Source organism: Triticum aestivum, chromosome 6D (genome assembly GCF_018294505.1).
Source record: "Triticum aestivum cultivar Chinese Spring chromosome 6D, IWGSC CS RefSeq v2.1, whole genome shotgun sequence".
NCBI lineage: Eukaryota > Viridiplantae > Streptophyta > Magnoliopsida > Poales > Poaceae > Triticum > Triticum aestivum.
Window position 1 is genome coordinate 477,154,571 of NC_057811.1, and position 4,117 is coordinate 477,158,687.

Sequence of the window (4,117 nt, forward strand, 5' to 3'; positions counted from 1 at the left end):
CCCGTCCCGCCTAACCCTGTAGCATTTGACCACGGGATCTAGCCCTTTGACTTTGCACGGATGGGCTTTGAGCAGTGCGCCTATCCACCCGGTTGTATTAGGTCAGCCCATAGGAACACTATGGAGCAACATCCGGGCCAAACCCACAGCAAGATCCCCTCCGTGTAGACCCGACGCGTCTGTTTCCCCCCTCCTGGTGCCGGCGGCGGCGCCGTCCATGAGGGAGGGGCACACCCCGGAGACGCGTGCCGGGCGTTTGCACCCGCCACAACACTTCCAGACTTGTGAGAGGCCGCCTACGTAAGATTTGGCGGCATGCTAGCCCCCGAAGGCCGCCGGCCACAGTCGTAGACACGCGAAGAGCAATCCGCGTAGAGGGAATTGTTCAGATACTACTCCATCAAAAACAATTATGAAAAATTACCATCAGTCTTACAGCACATGTGCCCACGTCGTGTAAAAAACTCATGATTTTATCGTGCTCCGAGTATTTAATAATATTCACGCCGCATCGTTACCGCAAAACGTCTACTATCGTGTCATCGCCGTCCGTGAGGGGGGGGGCACATCCCGGAGACGCGTGCCGCCTCTTCGGACATGCCACCACACCACCCCGCATGTATGAGTGCCCGGTGCGACGCTCGGGTGGCATTGCTACCCCCCCCCCAGGGCACCCGTCCCGCCTAACCCTATAGCGTTTGACCACGAGATCTAGCCCTATGACTTTGCAAGGACGGGCTTTGAGCAGTGGACCTATCCACCCGGTTGTGTTAGGTCAGCCCATAGGAACACTTTGGAGCAACATCCGGGCCAGACCCATAGCAAGATGCCCTCCGTGTAGACCCGATGCGTCCGTTTCCCCCCTCCAGGTGCCGGCGGCGGCGCCGTCCGTGAGGGGGGGCACACCCCGGAGACGCATGCCGGGCGTTTGCACCCGCCACAACACTTCCAGACTTGTGACAGGCCGCCTACGCAAGATTTGGCAACATGCTAGCCCCTGGAGGTCGCCGGCCACAGTCGTAGACACGCGAAGAGCAATCCGCGTAGAGGGAATTGTTCAGATACTACTCCATCACGAACAATTATGAAAAATTACCATCAGTCCTACAACACATGTGCCCACGTCGTGTAAAAAACTCATGATTTTATCGTGCTCCGAGTATTTAATAATATTCACGCCGCATCGTTACCGCAGAACGTCTACTATCGTGTCATCGCCGTCCGTGAGGGGGGGCACATCCCGGAGACGCGTGCCGCCTCTTCGGACATGCCACCACACCACCCCGCATGTATGAGTGCCCGGTGCGACGCTCGGGTGGCATTGCTACCTTCCCAGGGCCCCCGTCCTGCCTAACCCTATAGCGTTTGACCACGGGATCTAGCCCTTTGACTTTGCATGGACGGGCTTTGAGCAGTGGACCTATCCACCCGGTTGTGTTAGGTCAGCCCATAGGAACACTTTGGAGCAACATCCGAGCCAGACCCACAGCAAGATGCCCTCCGTGTAGACCCGACGCGTTCGTTTCCCCCCTCTAGGTGCCGGCGGCGCCGCCGTCCGTGAGGGGGGCACACCCCGGAGACGCGTGCCGGGCGTTTGCACCCGCCACAACACTTCCAGACTTGTGAGAGGCCGCCTACGCAAGAATTGGCAGCATGCTAGCCCCTGGAGGCCGCCGGCCACAGTCGTAGACACGCGAAGAGCAATCCGCGTAGAGGGAATTGTTCAGATACTACTCCATCACGAACAATTATGAAAAATTACCATCAGTCCTACAGCACATGTGCCCACGTCGTGTAAAAAACTCATGATTTAATCGTGCTCCGAGTATTTAATAATATTCACGCCGCATCATTACCGCAGAACGTCTACTATCGTGTCATCGCCGTCCGTGAGGGGGGGGCACATCCCGGAGACGCGTGCCGCCTCTTCGGACATGCCACCACACCACCACGCATGTATGAGTTCCCGGTGCGACGCTCGGGTGGCATTGCTCCCCCCCCAGGGCCCCCGTCCCGCCTAACCCTATAGCGTTTGACCACGGGATCTAGCCCTTTGACTTTGCACAGAAGGGCATTGAGCAGTGGACCTATCCACCCGGTTGTGTTAGGTCAGCCCATAGGAACACTTTGGAGCAACATCCGGGCCAGACCCACAGCAAGATGCCCTCCGCGTAGACCCGACGCGTCCGTTTCCCCCCACCAGGTGCCGGCGGCGGCGCCGTCCGTGAGGGGGGCACACCCCGGAGACGCGTGCCGGGCGTTTGCACCCGCCACAACACTTCTAGACTTGTGAGAGGCCGCCTACGCAAGATTTGGCAGCATGCTAGCCCCTGGAGGCCGCCGGCCACAGTCGTAGACACGCGAAGAGCAATCCGCGTAGAGGGAATTGTTCAGATACTACTCCATCACAAACAATTATGAAAAATTACCATCAGTCCTACAGCACATGTGCCCACGTCGTGTAAAAAACTCATGATTTTATCGCGCTCCGAGTATTTAATAATATTCACGCCGCATCGTTACCGCAGAACGTCTACTACCGTGTCATCGCCGTCTGTGAGGGGGGGCACACCCCGGAGACGCGTGCCACCTCTTCGGACATGCCACCACACCACCCCGCATGTACGAGGGCCCAGTGCGACGCTCGGGTGGCATTGCTACCCCCCCAGGGCCCCCGTCCCGGCTAACCCTGTTGCGTTTGACCACGGGATCTAGCCCTTTGACTTTGCACGGACGGGCTTTGAGCAGTGGACCTATCCACCCGGTTGTGTTATGTCAACCCATAGGAACACTTTGGAGCAACATCCGGGCCAGACCCACAGCAAAATCCCCTCCGTGTAGAGCCGACGCTTCCGTTTCCCCCCTCCAGGTGCCGGCGGCGGCGCCGTCCCTGAGGGGGCGGGCACACCCCGGAGACGCGTGCCGGGCGTTTGCACCCGCCACAACACTTCCAGACTTGTGAGAGGCCGCCTACGCAAGATTTGGCGGCATGCTAGCCCCCGGAGGCTGCCGGCCACAGTCGTAGACACGCGAAGAGCAATCCGCGTAGAGGGAATTGTTCAGATACTACTCCATCACGAACAATTATGAAAACTTAGCATCAGTCCTACGACACATGTGCCCAGGTCGTGTAAAAAACTCATGATTTTATCGCGCTCCGAGTATTTAATAATATTCACGCCGCATCGTTAACGCAGAACGTCTACTACCGTGTCATCGCCGTCCGTGAGGGGGGCACACCCCGGAGACGCGTGCCGCCTCTTCGGACATGCCACCACACCACCCCGCATCTATGAGGGCCCGGTGCGACGCTCGGGTGGCATTGCTACCCCTAGGGCCCCCGTCCCGCCTAACCCTGTAGCGTTTGACCACGGGATCTAGCCCTTTGACTTTGCACGGACGGGCTTTGAGCAGTGGACCTATCCACCCGGTTGTGTTAGGTCAGCCCATAGGAACACTTTGGAGCAACATCCGGGCTAGACCCACAGCAAGATCCCCTCCCTGTAGACCCGACGCGTCCGTTTCCCCCTCCATGTGCCGGCGGCGGCGCCGTCCGTGAGGGGGGGGCACACCCCGGAGACGCGTGCCGGGCGTTTGCACCCGCCACAACACTTTCAGACTTGTGAGAGGCCGCCTACGCAAGATTTTGCGACATGCTAGCCCCCGGAGGCCGTCGGCCACAGTCGTTGACACGCGAAGAGTAATCCGCGTAGAGGGAATTGTTCAGATTTGGCGGCATGCTAGCCCCCGGAGGGCCGGTAACTGAACGTTTCACCGTAATTGTCCATTTTCTTACCACAATTCTAATGAATACCGGAGCTCACAAATATGCCGTAATAAAAAAATATGCCGTAATAAAAAAATGCAAAGTACCTATGCCGACGGCCTAGCTGTCGGCATAGATTGACACGTGGCATGTCCATCTATGCCGACGGCTTAGCCGTCGGCATGTGCTGACCTTATCCACAGTCGCACCCACCCCCTCCACTCATTCTTCCTCCCCCCACCGTCTCCCCCCGCCCGACCCTGATCCCCACCCGCACCGCCGCCGCCGCCCTATCCCGACCCTCTCCACTGCCCCCATCCCCTCCCCCAACTCCGGCGTCGTCCCGCCCCC